The 19,661-nt window shown below is 38.8% G+C and overlaps 1 pseudogene; it reads right to left on the reverse strand.

Moving 5' to 3' along the window:
• The window catches only part of LOC149744337 (uncharacterized), a 194,698-nt pseudogene that overhangs the window by 136,231 nt on the left and 38,806 nt on the right, over window positions 1-19,661 (reverse strand).

A 19,661-nucleotide genomic window follows, 5' to 3' on the forward strand; every position in this document is an offset into this window, starting at 1 on the left:
TCCAGGCCTCAAAGAGCAGCCTAGAACACAGGCACAAACTACAAAGTATAGCCAAATGATGAGGGAGCTGAGATTAAATATACCCAGTTAACTATGAATGCCTGGAGGAGAGTGATCATTTTTAACATGGGAAGTCAGGAGAGGATGTGCTGAAAAAGTGACAGCTGAAATGAGTTTTGAGAGAGGTATCACCAGGTAGACAAATGAGACTCACGGTGAGGTCAGTTTAACTGCTATTACCATAGCTCAGGTGAGAAGGGAATAGTAATAATAATAATAATAATAATATTGAGAGAGATGCAGACTGATTTGGCAATGTCACTTGAGTCATCAGGGAAACAGGAAAGTGCTACTTTAGGAAGGAACTGTAATTCCTTAATGGCATTTGAATACCAGGAGCAGTATAAGCTGATTTTCAATTGTCTATAATAGTATGGAAGTAAATACTCTGCCCTAATGGAGACTGAACAACGATGTGTTAGTGTTTATTATTGCTTTAAAATGGGAAGAATGAGTTACCTCTGCTTCAAGACTCCTGTGTAGTTGCCTAGTGAAACCATCTTTTTATTTATTTATTTATTTTAAGAATATCCTACGGGGGAAGAAACTTCATGGAAATGATATGTAAATAGGCTATTACTTTGTGACTTTGCCTATTTCCACTTTCCATCACATGTGGTTGCAAATTTGTCTCTACCAAGGAATAGCCTTTTCTTTTTTATTACTGGTAACTTAGATTTTTTTTTCTCTTGATAAAAACAAAGAGTTAATGGAGCCTGGGGAAAAGAAATTTAAAGCAATGGTACTTCCTGTGAAAAAGTACTGCATTTAAAAGCCTAGAATTTTAAACAACACTATGTTGTAAGTTTTGATATCCACTTGAACAGATTTTTTTTTCTGTTGATAACTTACTCATGCAGTTCCTGGTGATGTTAATGATAATCATTGTGTACTCTTCAAGAAGAGAAGACAATTTGCCCCAAAAATAACTCTGGAAAATATCTCTGATCAGTCCTTCAGAAATCCTACACTGAAAAAAAATTCATTGTGCCCCATATTTGATCTTTTTGTCATCAAAAATAAATATTGACAAGGGATAAGTATTTTAACGTAAGAAAAAAGGTGAAACCTCAAATACACAAAAGGGCAAAGGATGGAACATTCAATTTACAAAAAAAGGTATATATATAAATGGAAAATGAGCAAATGAAAATGTTCAACTTGAGGAATAATAAAAGAAATGCAAATTAGACCAACAATGAAATTATGTTTTATCCATAAATTTGCAAATTATAAAATATAAATACCCAGCTTTAACTAAAGTCGAATGAATCAAGTTGCCTCATATATGGCTGATATAAATCAGCATAAGTTGTCACAAGTTTACTGGAGGGCAATATGGAAATCTGTAATAAGGTACTTAAAATTATCTTTGAACCATCAATTTCACTTCAAAAAATGAATCCTAGGGAAATTAAGACAAATGTCCACTAGGATTTAGCCAAACTGTAATATTTGCAGTGTTATTGAGAGCAAAAATTTAAGCTATGTATGTGTGTGGTCCGGGGGTGGGGGGAACTAAATAACCCACAACAGGAATTTTAAAAAATCTGTTTATCTAAAATCTACTATGGTATATATATGGAACCAGACCTGGTCCCCATAGGAAATAGAGATGGTACATTTAAAATAGGAGAATTCAAGAAGGGTTTATTTCCATGTAGGAACATAGGGCTCCTTGTTATGATTCTAGGCTTGAAAGCATATGAGAAAGGGGAAAGAATGTTGTATAGAGTTGGTCACCTTAAGAGAAACAGTGAGTGACCTTTAGCTGAGGAAAATGGCCAGCCCAAGGCAGCCTTTCAAGGAGAGAACTAAAGGAGTAAATACCCTGTCTCACACTCCTCAGGTCCCTGTAGACTGTTTGCCGGGGTTCCCCACTGACCAAACCCAGCAGGAACCTATTGGTGTGATCCACATAGGTCAGCTTCTGGGGGAGAAGAGAGTCTTCTGGTGGTGGTGGTGGGGGGGGGGTTGAGAATGACTGAGAAAAGGTTAAAGGCTAGTAGAAGATGGATGAGGAGAAGGCGGGGCATCAAACAGAACTCATTTCATAGTCTGCTCCTTTTGTTTTGAATTATCCACTCTTGTGTTTCATTAGGATTAGGATGAAGCCTTCATTTTCCCAACAGAGGAGTACGTGAAGTCTCATTAACTGCTGTATCATGGCAGGATGATAAAAGTCCCATCATATTCTTACCTAAAATATAAAACATTAGCTAACGCCAGAGTTCATATAATACAGTGTGGGAAAGGGATTAGTTACATAGTTGTAGCTGTGTTAGACCCTTCTTCTGTAGCTGGTTATGAGGGTTACGTTAATTATCATAACTACCTTCTTCTACCTCACATTACATGTGCCCTTATCCTTTGCCGGCGTGTAAGCTGGATGATAATCTTTATTGGGGAGTAGTCCAAACTTTAATCTCTAAAGGATTTGAGTCTTTGCTGTCTGTTTTTTTTCTTTTCCATTATGATTTTTTTAATAAGACATTGAATATAGTTCCCTGTGCTATACTGTAGGACCTTGCTGGTTATTTTATATATAGTAGTATGTATCTGCTAATCTCAAACTCCTAATTTATCTCCACCCCTTTCCCCTTTGGTAACCATAAGTTCGTTTTCTATGTCTGTGAGTCTGTTTCTGTTTTGTAAATAAGTTCATTTGTATCATTTTTTAGATTCCACATATAAGGGATATCATATTATTTTTGTCTTTCTCTGTCTGACTTAATTCACTTAGTATGATAATCTCTAGGTCCATTCACCTTGCTGCAAATGGCATTATTTCATTCTTTTTTATGGTTGAGTAGTATTCCACCATACATATATATTTATATATACCACATCTTCTTTATTTATTCATCTGTTGATGGGCATTTAGGTTGGTTCCATGTCTTGGCTATTGTAGATAGTGCTGCTATGAACATAGGGGTGCATGTATCTTTTTTTCTTAATTAATTTTTATTGGAGTGTAATTGCTTTACAATGTTGTGTTAGTTTCTACTGTACAGCAAAGTGAATTAGCTATGTGTATACATATGTCCCCCCCTTTTTTGGATTTCCTTACCATTTAGGTTACCACTGAGCACTGAGTAGAGTTCCCTGTGCTATACAATAGGTTCTCATTAGTTATCTATTTTATACATAGTATCAGTAGTGTATATATGTCAATCCCAATATCCCAATTCATCCCACCCTCCCCTTTCCCCCTTGGTATCCATAGGTTTGATCTCTATGTCTGTTTCTCTATTTCTGCTTTGCAAATAAGAACTTCTGTACCATTTTTCGAGATTCCACATATATGTGTTAATATACGATATTTGTTTCTCTCTTTCTGACTTACTTTACTCTGTATGATAGTCTCTAGGTCCATCCACGTCTCTACAAATAACCCAATTTCGTTCCTTTTTATGGCTGAGTAACATTCCATTGTATATATGTACCATATCTTCTTTGTCCATTCACCTGTCAGTGGACATTTAAGTTCCTTCCATGTCCTGGCTATTGTAAATAGTGCTGCAGTGAACATTGGAGTGCAAGTGTCTTTTTGAATTCTGTTTTTCTCTGGGTATATGCCCAGTAGTGAGATTGCTCGGTCATATGGTAGCTCTATTTTTAGATTTCTAAGGAACCTCCATACTGTTCTCCATAGTGGCTGTATTAATTAACATTCCTACCAACAGTGCACGAGGGTTCCCTTTTTGCCACACCCTCTCCAGCATTTATTGTTTGTAGATATCTTGATGATGGCTATTCTGACCAGTGTGAGGTGATACGTCATTGTAGTTTTTTTTTTTTTTTTTTTCCGGTACGCGGGCCTCTCACTGCTGTGGCCCCTCCCGTTGCGGAGCACAGGCTCCGGATGCGCAGGCTCAGCGGCCATGGCTCACGGGCCCAGCCGCTCCGTGGCATGTGGAATCTTCCCGGACCGGGGCACGAACCCGTGTCCCCTGCATCGGCAGGTGGACTCCCAACCACTGCGCCACCAGGGAAGCCCCTCATTGTAGTTTTGATTTGCATTTCTCTAATAATTAGTGATGTTGAGCATCTTTTCATGTGTTTGTTGGCCATCTGTATGTCTTCTTTGGAGAATTAGGTCTTCTGCCCATTTTTGGATTGGGTTGTTTGTTTGTTTGATATTGAGCTGCATGAGCTGCTTGTATGTTTTGGAGATTAATCCTTTGTTAGTTGCTTTGTTTGCAAATATGTTCTCCCATTATGAGGGTTGTCTTTTCATCTTGTTTCTGGTTTCCTTTGCTGTGCAAAAGGTTTTAAGTTTCATTAGGTCCCATTTGTTTATTTTTGTTTTTATTTCCATTTCTCTAGGAGGTGGGTCAAAAAGGATCTTGCTGTGATTTATGTCATAGAGTGTTCTGCCTATGTTTTCCTCTAAGAGTTTGATAGTGTCTGGCCTTATATTTAGGTCTTTAATCCATTTTGAGTTTATTTTTGTGTATGGTGTTAGGGAGTGTTCTAATTTCATTCTTTTACAAAACTACAGAAAAGTAAAGTAAAAATAGAAAAATAAAAAATATGTATTAAAAAAATAAAAAAATAACAATAAAACAACAATACCATCAATGGAACAAACGAAACAAACAAAGAAAGAATGAGAGTAATAAGTATATTTTCCTGGGGCCTCCTCTGTCAGTGTCCTTGCCCCCACAGTCAGCCACAGGCAATCCCCACCTCCCCAGGAGGCCCTCCAATATCTCTAGGTAGGTCTCTGGACCTGCTGTGGGCACTGTGCTGTCAGCTCAGACTCTGACATGGCCCAAGTCCTGCGTGTAATTGCCCCCAAAGTCCACTGCAGCTAAGCCTATACTGGTAAAAGTTGTGGGAACACTCATTGTCTATTCAGGTATTCCAGAGATGCGTGATTTACCAAGCCAGTTTCCACAGCTTGTGCAGCTGCACCGAAAGATTTCCGTTCCTCTTCCTTAGTCGCACCGCCCCTGTGGCTCAGCTTTGGTTTTGGCCCCACCCCTGCGTGTGCACCACCCTCAGGCATCTGTCTCCTGCCCAGGCGAGAGGGAGCAAAAGCAGCAGCTTATTGGGGCACACTTACTTCCTCAGGCCGGAGAGGGGTGCAGCAGCCACAAGTCGGGGGTGTGCGAATTGCCTGCAGCAGCAGCGACTGGCAGGCAGTTGCAACAGACTGGGCCACGCTCGCTCTGGCAGGAGCCCCTCGCAGTGCCTGCGGAAGCCAAAGAAACCAGTAGGTGGGGAAAGGGGTTGTAATGGCGGCCCTGCTCCTTGCGCGCCACTCGACAATGACGCCTTGCTTCTATGGTGTCCCTGGCTTTTCCTACAAATTTTCCCGGGTGTGAGCTCCTTACTCCTGTCCCTTCAAGGCTGTCTTTTCACAGCCAACAGCTGTCCCCTCCCTAGGTCCACTCTCCAAACCCCATTTTCCAGCCCCCAGCCCCCCTCCACAACCGGACGCTCACAGCTCAGGCTGGGATGCGCAGAGCTGCGGCGCAGACCATGTTCGCAGTTCCTACTTTGTGTTCCCTTCCGCAGGCCGTCTGCTGCATTCTCCTTTGATCTTCCACAGGTCCCTTTCTATCCCAGCTGATTTCCCCACTGTGAGGGAGCTTTTCTGAGTGCGGGGACCTCCCCTCACCTTCAGCTTCCCGCTAGGGTTGCTGGTCCCTTTTTTGATTCCTCTTTTCCTTTTTTCTTTCTTTCATCCTACCCGGGTGCGAGGGGATTTTTCTTGTCCTTTTAGGTGTCCAAAGTCTTCCACTAATGTTCAGCAGGTTCTCTGAGAGAATTGTTCCATTTGTAGCTGTATTCTTGATGTACTTGTGAGGAGCGAAGGAGTCCACGTCCTCCTATTCCACCATCTTGAGTCTTTGGCCCATATATCTTTTTGAATTAGAGTTTTCTCCAGATATATGCCCAGGAGTGGGATGGCTGGATCATACGGTAAATCTATTTTGACTTTCTTAAGGAACCTCCATTCTGTTTTCCATAGTGGCTGTACCAATTTATATTTCCACCAAGCGTGTAGGAGGGTTCCCTTTTTTCCACAACCTCTCCAGCACTTGTTATTTGTAGACTTTTTAGTGATGGCCATTCTGTGATGTCTGGTTTTATTGCAATGATGAAATCTGTCAGGATCAGGACGATTGAGTAAACCAAAATGTGCCCTGGGAATGCCCTAGGTTTGTACATGGTCCTTGTCCATATTGTGTAGCAGCAACCAAATTTCCCCCTGATAATCTGAATAAATTACTTACTCAGTACAGTAACCCTATGGCTGTTGGTTCAGTGACATGAGGAGCCCAAAATGGCCTGGTAGCAGTCTCAGCTTCTACTGTCGGAACCATACCTCTGTTTTCTGGTACAAGGATTTCTCTCTTGGCCACTAGGACATCTACACACACTAAGCCAAAGTTTGTAGTAACTGGAACAAAAATACTTCCAGTGGGTTATTAGATACAGTAGTTAGAGGGGACACTCCTATTGATATCTGTTGGTTTCCGGACTCCTGTGTTATAATTATAAGGAAGAGAGCACCACATATTGAGAGTTGCAAGGTGACTTTTTCCCAGCTGGCCCTGTAACCAAAGCTTCAGCAGTCTGCTACACTGTGTAAGGCCATGGCTTCTTGGTGAAAGAGCACCTGGTAATGCCTGTGAAATCTATGAGCACTGGAAGACATTACTGCACTTCAAGACAGATCGTAAAAGGGGATTGAGTGAAATTCTGCATAGTAAAGGTGAAACTCCAGTTCTCTACTCTCACTCAACACCAGAACAAAGACACCCAGCCTCAGACTCCCCTGGTAAGTGACTGGAAGATTATTTGCTGATGGGACTAAACTCCCCTAGAGAGAAGATCCATAGATACTGACATCTGGGGAGTTTTCAATGAAAAATATGCTTGGCCGTTTGATTATTTAATTGTGAAGTCCATGGTCAACAAGGCCCTCCCATGGACAAAACTTCTGATCAACTTTTTGTTGTCTCATCTTTAAATATAAATGGGCCACCAAAAAATCACCAAATATTTGGGGAAAGATTTCAACACAAAAAAGAGACCAAAAAATTGACATAATGTAGAGAACAGAAGAACTTAACTTGTATCATCAGAGATTAAGAATGAGTCCTTGGAAATTAAAAATACAATTAAAAATAAGAAAGTTGATTAAAATATTAGAATATTCAGTCATGGAAATATCCTAGAAATTGGAACCAAAAGGCAAAATGATTTAGAATAAAGGCAAAAGGTTTTTTCTTTTTAATTAGTGGTACAACAGGCAAATAAAAGTTTCAGAAAGTGATAACTTTCTTCCCAGAATTATTTTCTGTGTTCTATGAAAAATAGTGCAAGAACATTCCCCAGAATTGATGGACTTGAGTCTCCAAACTGCAAGAGCCCTACAAGGATAAATTAATGAAAAAAAGTCTGTCCCAATGTACTTTATTTGGAGCCTCAGAACTCCAGAGATAAAGAGAAGATCCTAAATTATTCCAGAAAAAAACAATTAGATCACTTAAAAGTATATGAAGTAAGGGTAACATTTGACTTCTTTGCAACATTAGAAGTTGGAAAACAATGCAACTGTGTCTAAAACAGACATATCAAAATCAAACAGTATAAACGTGTATATATATATATATATATATAAAATATATACATATATTTAAAATATATGTATGGGACTTCCCTGGTGGTGCAGTGGTTAAGCATCCACCTGCCAATGCAGGGACACAGGTTCGATCTCTGGTTCGGGAAGATCCCACATGCCGCGGAGCAACTATGCCCGTGTGCCACAACTGCTGAGCACATGCACCACAACTACTGAAGTGCGTGCACCCTAGAGCCCCCGTGCTGCAACTACTGAAGCCCGTGCGCCTAGAGCCTGTGCTCTGCAACAAGAGAAGCCACCACAATGAGAAGCTCGTGCACTGCAACAAAGAGTAGCCCCCTCTCTCCGCAACTAGAGAAAGTCCGTGTGCAGCAACGAAGACCCAACACAGCCAAAAAAAAAAAAATATATATATATATATGTATGTATGTATGTATATATATATATATATATATGGATGTTAACATCAGAATAAATAGCTAAAAGGCCTCTGGGGTATAGAGTAGAGAGGTGAGTAGGGGACTTCTGTTTATTCATATGTTTTTCTTATAAGCCTAGTAGATCTGTTTAATTTTTTAAACTATCTGAAGGAACAAATAAAAATCGTTTTAAAAAATCAGATTCGGGCCTCCCTGGTGGCACAGCGGTTGAGAGTCGGTCTGCCGATGCAGGGGACACGGGTTCATGCCCTGGTCCGGGAGGATCCCACATGCCGCGGAGCGGCTGGGCCCGTGAGCCATGGCCGCTGAGCCTGCGCATCCGGAGCCTGTGCTCCGCAACGGGAGAGGCCACAACAGTGAGAGGCCCGTGTACTGCAAAAAAAAAAAAAAAAAAAAAACCTAAAAAAATCAGATTTGTGTGTAGATTCACTTATATGATTTTTTAGATTCCAAATATAAGTGAAATCGTATAGCACACAATATTTTGTAATAACCTATAATGGAATATAATCTGCAAAAGAAAACCCCACAACAAATCACCATGCTATACATCTGAAACTAGCACAGTGCTGTAAATCAACTATACTTCAGTTAAAAAAAATTCAGAAGCGGAGGCTGGATCAGCTAATCTTTGAGATTACTGCCAGTTTCCTTTTCAAAGAGTTTTAGTTTGTTAGTTGTCTTGCAACTGGCACAGTATAGCATATCCCTTTGCATAGAGGTGTGGGAACTACAGGAACGTTAACATTAGGTATAATTGTGCAAAACAGCAGAATGGAATTAAAATACTCTCCATTTGTTGATTACTGACTGAGTGCCAGGCATTTTACATAATTGGTAACTGATTATCACAATAATCCTGTGTTAGTTAAGATTTAGAAACTGAGATTTAAATTAGTTAATGGCAGAGAGGGGCTTTGAAATAGATTAATCTGACTACAAAATCCAGAGCACTCTCTAACATAGACTGTTACTTGACCTTAAAATATAAACAGACCCTGAGCGGTTTAGGCTTTACACATCACATACCAGAGAATGAAGAAAATGTACCTCTAGTGGATACAGTTTCAGGCACCACAGTCTTCCATGTGACAGTGAAAATACTCAAGTGAAGAAAGGGAGAATAGAGTACACACACTCACAAAATTAAAACACACATCCACACTCACAAACATACTGGAGAAGTATTTAAATGAAGACAATGTCAAAACAAAGAATAATTACTATTATGAACTACCAACAGCAAATGTAGAAAGAAATTTAAAATTGCAAATGATCTCTCTTCCCATTTGCTATAGGATATTAATTTGGGAGAGATTAAGGATAGAATTTGAATTTATTATGATTTTGTAACTTTTAAATTTTGCTGTAATTTCAAATTTAAAGTTACAAAGATAGTACAAAGAACTCCTTTACCCTGATTTACTAAATATTTACATTCTGACCTATTCTCTTTCTCTCTCTTTCTGACATTTTTCCTGAAACATTTGAGAGTAAGCTGCATATAGCATTCTTCTTTACCCCTGAAAACTTCAGTATGTAATAGTTCAGTTTTTTAGATACTAAGGATAAAGACATTTTCTTATATAACAATAGGACAATGAACAAAATCAGGAAATTTACATTAATAACTTGCTATTATTTAATCCAAAGTTTGCATTAAAATTTGATCAAAATTTTCAATAATATCTTTTATTGGGATATATATTTTTTATCCTAGTCAAAGATACAATCTGGATCACCTATAGAATTTAATGTCTTTAGTCTTTAGTCTGGAATAGTTCCCAGTCTTTTGTTTTTCATGACCATGATGTTTTTGAAGAGAAAAACCAATTATTTAGTAGAATGCTCTTCAATTAGCGTTTCCTGATGTTTCCTCGAGATTAAGTTTAGGTTATGCAATTTTGGCATTAAGTACTACAGAAACCAGGTTATGTCTTCTCAGTGCACCAAGTGAAGAGCCACACGATACCCTTTAAATCATTATTAGTGATGTTAACTTTTATCACTTGGTTAAGGTCGTGTTCACTAGGTTTTTCACTATAAAAATTTCCTTTTGTAATTGATAATCTGTGGGAAGATACCTTGAGACTATGTAAGTATCCTGTTCCATATCAAACTTTCACCCACTTGTTTACCTACTGGTTTAACAACTATTGATGATTCTAGCCTGGATTGATTATTACTATGCTGATTGTCAAATGGTGATTTTCCAACTCCATTACTTCTGACATTATTAGTTGACATTATACTGTAATAAGCAACTTTCTCTTCTCCTCCTTTATTATTTATATATTTATATATGTGTGGATTACTATTTTATTCATTGGATTATAATATGTTACTATCATTATTTACTTATTTTTATGTTCAGATTTCCCCAGATTTGGCCAGTAGGAACTCCTTCAAGTTTTGACGTGCTCTGAAATCAGCCAGTTTGCCAAGGGGCTCTGGTTCTTTTAGCAGAGAATAGTAATTAGAAACCAAGATATGAGTGATAAGTGTGCTCATTGCTACTGGAATGTCATTGCTTCTAGGCCTTTTCAGTGAACAGAGGTAGGATACATGTGTTTGTATGTATGTATACATACATATATACACCTACGTGGCACGTACCTTATACATCTCTTGCTATATATGCGCGCGCGCACACACACACACACACACACACACACACACACACACACACAACCTCAGGTAGATCACATCCAACTCCCGTTCAGCACCACAAGTTTTATTCAAGACTTCCCATTCCCATGTTTGTATCTCCCTTCTCTACAGTGAGAACCCTGGCTCTTATTCTGCCCAATATATTTATTCATTTTTACAATTTAGAATAGACAGTTTTCTTACCTTCTTCACTGATATTCCTAACATGTCATAGAAGGGGAGTTAGGAAAACAAATGGCCCTCTAATGTCTGAAGCTTTTATTAGGCTTGAATATTGCAGTCTGGCTCTTTGGGCTTCACAGGTCTCTTCTCTGAAGAACATGAGACAAATTCCAGGGGCTGCCAAAACATATTTCGGTGGCTCCACACAAATCTCTGCTGAAAAGTGAAGACTTAATGAAAAACCACTGTCCTAAAGCAAAATCTAGGCATTAAGTTGAAAATTAGCAGCCTGTAACAGTGGAAATATTCTTGTCTCCCTTCTTTCTTTGGGAGTATTAATCGTTGGTCAGACCATCTTTAAAGAATAGCTGACAGTATAGCAAGGAGCATCTAAAGCTGTAAAATTAATGTAGCTCATTGTTTTGGAGTCCTAATTATATTGAATGGAGAATCACTAAAGGTATTATTTGATATTAAAACAAACAGGTTATGAAGTAGTTTGCAACATTTCCTCAAATTTTAAAGAAAAGAAAAGAAAACCAAAAACTTGAGACCTCCATGAAACTTGGGACTTGCAGTTGGCACAAACTGAATGCTTTGGGCTTCCCATTTCCTCTCCTGTGACATTGAAGGGCTCTTCAGTGGACAATTTAGAGATGCTCTGGTGGGCTAATAAAGCCTGAGTATAAGACCAAGTACACATTGATTCAAGTCTTGTCTCATACTCTTACTAGCTGTGTGAATTTGGACAAGTTCCTTAACCACTCGGAGCCTTTGCTGTAAAATAGGGAAAATAATAACCATCTCACAGGGTTGGTGAGAGATTAAATGATATAATAAATATAATATTCCCAGCGTGTAGCAAATATTCAATACATGTTAGACTCTCTCCCTTCTTCTCTCCCCACTTTCCCTTCACCATTTCTCCCTCAATGTGCTCCAGAAATGCAAATTCACCTGGATGTCTGTTCTGGTTTTGCAGAAGTCTCAAGTTGGAACAATTTAATTGTTTCCACCACCCTTTAAACTCATCCTCCAAAAGGACCTTTGTTCAATTTATATGTTTTAAAAAGTAATTCTCAAAAAGTTTTCATACAAATCTCACTTGTTCTTTATAACAAAAGATACATGTTGCATATGGAAGAAATTATCCTCATTTGAAAAATGAGGAAATTCTGGCTTAAAGAAATCAGTGACTTTCTCAAGGTTTCACAGTGAACAGGGAGCTGGGACTAAGGTTCCTGAAACAGAAGCCTGGGAGCCCTAAGCTCTACATAACATTTGGCAGGTTTCCTCCTCACTTTCCTCTTTCTATATTTTCCTCCTTAATATTTCTAATACATTCTACCCCTGGCTGACAATTTAATCCCTGCTTGGCCGAATCACTGAATCCCCTCCACCTAGCCATGAAAATAGCTCTTTCCCAGCACAGCTGAATTATCCTTTTTCCAAAACAGTTGTAGATGGAAGCATCCAATTCTTCCCAGTAAACCCCCAACCCCTATCCACTGGTTTGTTCTCTTGCCTCAAGGCTCTAATAGCACAATCACAGAATAATTCAACTTTAGAACATTTCCAAAAATTTAAGTTATTCTCTCTTATCCTTGGTCACCGTGTTATGCTAAGAATATTTAAAACCCATAGATAATATGGAAAATTATTATTAAAGTTAAAAACATTTTTCTTCTCCTATGTTTCTTAACCTTCTTAATCTAAGTAAGGATTTATTAGAGTCACACCTTCCTTCTTCTTTCCTTCGCACCCTCTGAAGCTGATAATGAATAAGGAAATGTTCCGAGGTCAGAAAGTGGGAGGGTAAAAGAAATCAAGTGGTCTGGTCCATCTGCTGACTAGTCAAGTGAGTTCTTGCATAATTAGGAGTTGGCCATACAATTCCCCTTGAAATGTGATTTCTTGGAGCTGAGGTTCAATTCAGAATCCCCTCATTAAATTGCATCTCCGAATCCTGCTGATTTCATGACTCATCAGCATATTTGATATCCAGAAAATTTTAGGTGCATTCTGAATTTAGGAAGGAAAAGATAGACACCAGATTAATAAAACCCAACACCCATATCTTCTTGACAGTTAAGTAGAAAAGCGCATAGATTCTAAACTAGCAAATAGGACATCCTCAGATATAAAAATGTCCATTTCTGCTTTGGAGGCATTAAAGATAAATCAGGGAGTGAGTCTTATCATTTCATCTTTGTTCTTGCTTATTGTCACAGCCTATGCATAGTGTCTAAATGTTTTACAACTATTAGATTACTTGGGGGATTCACTTTAAAACATTAGGACGACCATCTATTCTTTAAAAGGAACTGGATGTTGGTTATCACCAGAAAGTATGCAGTATGGATCTATCCTCTGAGATTAGACTTTTACAAAATGTCCTAGTTATTGAACTATTTCAAAAGGCATAATTTACCTTAGCTTAATCTAGACCTTAAGAACAATAAGCAGAAAAAACAGTAAAAGCTCTTGGAAAACATTTTAAAATAAAATGCTGTGCCTGCATGTGTAAAAGCTCATAATTTCTCACTGGAGAAATGATTAGAAATCACAATATTCTATTTAGTTTAATTGTTGATGCCCAGGGAACTATTTTGAGAATGGCAGTGCCGGAAGGGTTAAAAGTAAAATACTACTCTAAGCATAGCCCGCAAACAGGTTTTCTTCTCATCATATAACCAGCTCTTTTCTCATCTCCTGTTTGCTCTCTAAACATGCTATTCGTTCCCATGACGGTCACTTTCGGTGCTTTAAATAAAGGAACTAATTAGATGCAATGGACTACTGAGAGTTTCCTGCTTGTTTGTTTTGTTTTATTTTTCAGTCATTTATTTCACAAATCATCACATTGTATCTACTACTTATGCTAAACACTATAAAGGCTAAAAAAATTGAGTATGGCACAGACCTGTCTTACAGAGATTCGTATTCACCCACTGGTCATCTTTTAAAAATTACTTGTAACATTATTATCTTATTGTCTTTAATGATATCAACATCAAGTGAGTCATTTTTAGTCTGAATCTTTTTCTCCTCTGACTGTATTAACAAGTTCATTCCAGCATTACAACCTCCTTCCCCACAAATGATTGATTGGCTCTTAAAAAAAGCACACAAATGTGTATAAATTATTTCTTCCTATGTTCATTTTTATTAGATTTACCTGTATATTTAAATAAATTTTAACAGGTGAGTCATAAAATGAATAGTCCTCTTGATTCTTCTCTTCTGACTTAATTGATTCAACAAATGTTTCTAAGTACCTATTGCATGAGAGGTGCTGTCACATGTTGCTTTGTGATCTAAAGAACAGATCACATTCCCTTGAGCAGCAGAAGAGAATTATATAAACAGAGAGAATATTTCCAGCTGATATTTTATAACTGTCATTGGATCCACTGGTTAAAGAACAGGACTGAATGGCATGCTTTCTTTTTCAAAAAACATTGGCAGGGTGAGGAGGATATTTAAAAGATATATAAATAAGACACTACATTGTTGGTGGGAGAATAAATTGGTACTATCACTTGGAAATACTGTTTGGCTGTATCTAGTAAATCGAAGTATACTTATACCCTACAAGCCAGCAATTCAACTCCTAGCTGTATACCCAACAGAGATGCACACATACGTTTACCAAAGACCCATTCCAGGATTCTCATAACAACACTATTACGAATAGTCAAACAATGGAAACTACACATATGCCCATCAATAGTGTAATGAATGAATAAATTGTGGTATAGTCAGTCAATTGAATTGAATTCTGTGCAGTCATAAGAATGAAAAATTTACAACTTCGTGTAACAGCATGGATGAATTTCACAAACATAATGTTACATGAAAGAAATCAGATGTAAAATATATGCTGTATGATTGCATTTGTATAAAATCCCAAGACAGGTAAAACTAATCTTATTATTAGAAGTCAGCATAGTGGTTTCCCTTAGGTAGGAGAGTGAATGGAAGAGATCATGAGTGGGGAGCTTCCGGTGTACTGGTTAGTTCTGTTTCTTGATCTTGGTGCTAATTACATGGGCAGATTTAGTTTGGGATATTCATTGAGCAGCATGTTTATGTGTGCTTTTTCTATACGCAAATTGTACTTCAATAAAAAGTTAAAAAAAAGACACTAAAATAATCACCAGCAGGCTATGCTGAGATAAATGTTAACTTAATGTGCCCTATGTTTTATTATCATTACTGTTATTGTTTTTGTTTACTGTTGTTTAATTTCTTTCTAGTATAACGTGGGAGTGATATTTTGTACTACATTTCTTTTGAGGTTATGAGGCCAATTAGATATTGTGGTTTAACTTGCATTGTGTTCTTTCTTTCATCAAGATTTTCCATTTACTGTTCTAGAATTCCAAGGTTTTTGCATAAGCAATCTTATTATCCATCAGTGGTGTGCAAAACTGTCAAAGTGAAGCAGAATTAGCTGTGAGTCTGTAACTTTGACAAGTGCCATCGCAGTCCAACTCCCTGCTAATCACAGTTATGGATACTGCATCGAGAAATAGCCCTTGAAGAGTTAATTAAATCCTGTTATACAGACTAAAATGAATGTAAAGGGCAGGGAGAAAAAGCTAACAAAAAGGGAATGACGAACAGCAGCTTACTGAATTGAAGACATATCTTGCCGTGTAAACAGAGAGATATTTAAATGCACAGAAGATACTAAATTGGGAGGTGTTGCCTTGACCAGCAAGGACTGAGAAATCATTCTTTTGGACTTAGGAAGGTTAAAGTCAGGGCAGGAAATAAAATTAAATTCAACCAGGGGAAAGTAGAAGCTGCTTTCTACTTTCCCAGGTAAAGTAATCTGAAGCACAGATATTCTCTGGGAGAGAGAAGCTGGAAAGGCCAGTATCCTGAGAGAGCCTGGGGAGAGCAAAGGCATAAATAATTAGGTACCAGGAACTAGTAGGACTGGAGGGAAAGACCAGGGATCATTCTCAACTCAGGATCCATTTCTTCTTGTTTCCCTCTGAGCCACCTTGGAGCTTGTTTCAAGGTCAATAGTAGTTGGTAAGGCCACAAAAATGGAGAAATAGGAAATGTCATGTAGAAATCATGTGAAAATAGAGTCGTGTGGGGGGAAGAAAACTGTATCTCTGAGCCTTGCACTCTTACTTGGGAAGCAGACCAAAGCTCTCCTTTAAAAAGAGTTACATGTATATGCAGACACTTGTGTGTGCATCCATGTGTGCTGTGCGTGCATGTGTGTGTTTGTGTGTTTACTCCTTGAGTTCCCTGTTGTACCGTTATGCGTAGAGCACAATTGATTAATCCACTTCAGAGGTGGCTCAGGAACCCAAAACTGTGGTTTGGTCCTGCCCTGCCTTGACTTCTAGCTCATCAAATATAAAGGCAAGTCTCTGGTACTTTGAATTTAGCCCTTTTAAAAATACTCTGTCTTTTGGTTACTACATTTACTGAAACTGTGGATAATATAAGCTATTCTTGGACGCATGTTGTATATCCGATAAATAATTCATAGGACACATTTCATGCTCTATTTTGTGTTAAAAAACATTTCATTTACTGATGCAAACTCCAGTACTAGCTAGATGTCAATAAAACGAAGGCATGCAGGTTTTAGAAAAAAGCACCCAGAATTACCATGATTCCGACAAATTAAAAAGTTACTAGAGAAGTTGTGGCTTTGAGAGTTTTAAGATATTTGCAAAACAGTGTAATAAGTTATGAAAAATGTAGAGGTAAATATCTTGAGGAGGAAAAATATTAGCTTGAACCAGGCTAATTAGACTAGGGAAAGCAGAATAAAGACAGACAACTTCAGGGACTTCCCTGGCAGTCCAGTGGTTAAGACTCCACGCTGTCAATGCAGGGGGCACAGGTTCGATCCCTGGTTGCGGAACTAAGATCCTGCATGCTGCATGGCGTGGCTAAAACCAAAGCAAACCAAACAAAAACAAAAAAACAACAGACAACTTCAAGAGAAGGGAGACTCAGCCTAAAATGGGAGTATAGAATGAGGATAATTTCAGGAATTAAAAGCAGTGGGAATCATGGAGGTAAAACCCATTTTTTTGCCCTTGCATAAGCTCAGGGGCACCATTCCCATAGAGTACAATGTTATACTCCAAGGGGTACCATTCACATTATATTCTATGATAACTGCCTCCCTCCGCCCCACATCCTCTCCTGCTCCAGTTGTACAACACCAAGAAGTCCCTAACTCCTTATAAGAGAGAAGAATGAGGGTGTCAAAGTTCTGTGGGACTCCTAAGCATGTAGTAGGAATCAGAAGAGAAGGAGACCTTGGACCTAATCCTGAGGGCAATGGGGAGCCCCTGGAAGCATGCTAGTTTCCATTTTACAAAGTTACCCTGACAGAGAAGTTGAGAATATACTAAAAGAGATTGATTACTGAGCAGAAGAATTCCTTCCAAAGCTATTATAACTGCTCTACTGAGAAAGGTGGAGAGCTGATCTAAAAGAATTGTGGAGGGGACGATAAAGGGTAGGGGATGCTGGGAAAATACCTAAAAAGTAGAATTTACAAATCTGTCACCAGTAGGATATTTAAGTGGAGAATTGGTAGACAGGGAGTGTCAGGAAGACTTCAAGGTCAAATGTCTTGGTCAGAGAATACTGGAAGAATATGTTTTGCTTGCGGCTTGGAGAAGGGAATGACTAACTTGGGGCAAGCTGAGTTTTAGGTGTCTGGTGAATGTAGAGCCTTCGGGTGATGTTCTCTAGCAAGGAAATACAAATATGAGCCAAGGGAAAAAGAGAGGCTTAGGTTGGAGACTGAAATTTAGCAGTGTTGATACTTAGTGTTATTTGAGACCATGGGCTTGAATATGATCACCCATTGGGAAAGAGTAGCTAGAGTGGCTGAAGACAAAGGACACCAAAAACAGTGGAGCAAATAAGTCATAAATATCAACGATGACCTCATGATGACTTGCAAAAGAAAGGATTATAGCACTTACTCATCTTTCTTTCCCTGTTGTATAAATTTAAATGTTTTAACTAAATTCGCTTTTATACTCACCTTCTTCTCTGTTATAGAGTGTTTGTTGGTAGTTAATTTTGGAATTTAGTTTATAGTTGAAGAATACCAAAACACGCATATCATTAAAGATCTGGGTGAGGAGTTGGAAGCAGTAACTGAAGTGGAGGCACTGTCAGCTGGAAAAGAGAGGGATACCTTGTGTTAGGTGAGGAATTTTTTTCCTTGACAGTAAAAAATGGGAAGAAAGGAAGGAGGGGAGGAAGGGAAGGAGGGAGGAAGGGAGGAAGAAAGGAAAGAAGGAGGAAGGAAGGAGGGAGGGAAAAGGTGTATACGGATAGAGATATTGGATAGCCAAAAGTGGGGACTAAAGCAGGCTGCTGTAATTTTGATGGCCTCAGTTCTGAACTCTCTTCCTATTTAGGATGAATCCAAAAGAGATAGGTGGATAGGAGCCCAGCTCCCACTATTGAAACCTAGGAAGGGAAAGGAGTTCTCTTCCCTATCTACTGTGTGTCCATTATAGAAGCATGGCCAATCAACTGTTCTCACCTAAGACTGTGAATCCTGAAGGGTGATACACTGGTACAGGCCAGTTTTAAATTATATTGGGGGGTTGGCCAAATAAGAGTCCATGTGATATACATAGAGATAAGCTACTTGGATTCCCCATTTGAGAAAAGACTTGCTACCCAGCTGTAGGGAGTGTGGTCAGCAGCTAGCCTCCAACTGTCAGCAACTTTAGGATCTATTGTAGCTGCAGAAAGCCACCTTGGTGAGGGTCACGCCCTTTCCTGGGCAGTCTGCATCTGGTGACTGAGCAAAGTGATTATATAAAGACAGCCATTTCAGCCTAATGCAGGACCATCTTATGGACATAACCTGCTCCTGAGCTCCCTGCCGGGTTGGCAGAGGCTTTGCTGGCTCTGTATCACAATTCTTGCCCTGCCCAGCCCTGCTTTCTTTCCCTTCTCTTCACAGTTTTCAACTCCTAATAAACATCTTTTACCCCAAACTCCACCTCGGTGAATTCCTCTGGTGAACCCAACCTGTGACATTGCATCAGTACGATGATGCCTGTCCAGTACCACTGGCACCAGTGGTGAAAATCTAAGTAGAACATTTCTATGACAGCATCTTTGAGTTCCTGTGTATTGGCTGAGCCCAATTCTCCACAATTCTTATCAATTATATAATCTCTTGGTACTCTTTCAATAAATTCATTTTTTCTTAAAGATGAAAAAAAGCAGTCCATTTTTCCTATTTGTATTAAAGAATATGGCTGGTGTGAAATGTATTGAAATGTGAGCATTCCAGTCATCCTGAAAGAGGATTTGTTTGTGCTATGCCAAGAAACTTTGTCATTAGGAAGGTACCTTCAGATATGTTACCTTAACTGAAAGGAAACAAGATAATTTGGGTTTGACATAATTTGAGAGGTGTCTTAGTTTAAACAGATTCTGAGACAAGGACTTGGGTACAGACAGTTTATTTGGGAGTTGATCCCTAGAAGCACAAAATAAGAGTGCATTATTGAGGAAATCATATTTGTGAGCAACTAGAGCTTCAGACTTACTGGGGAGCCCTCTGAGAAACTGTATGGAACATGCTTCAGAATTCATGCTCCCAGAGGATGGGCATGCTAACGCATTTATCCATCATTTTTCACTGTGCATCGGTAAATATTTGCTTTGCATTGTTTTCGCCTAAGGAAATTAAAAATTCT

Source organism: Delphinapterus leucas, chromosome X (genome assembly GCF_059928025.1).
Source record: "Delphinapterus leucas isolate spDelLeu-1000000601 "Yukka" chromosome X, BTC_Dleu_Yukka2, whole genome shotgun sequence".
In the NCBI taxonomy this organism is placed as follows: domain Eukaryota; kingdom Metazoa; phylum Chordata; class Mammalia; order Artiodactyla; family Monodontidae; genus Delphinapterus; species Delphinapterus leucas.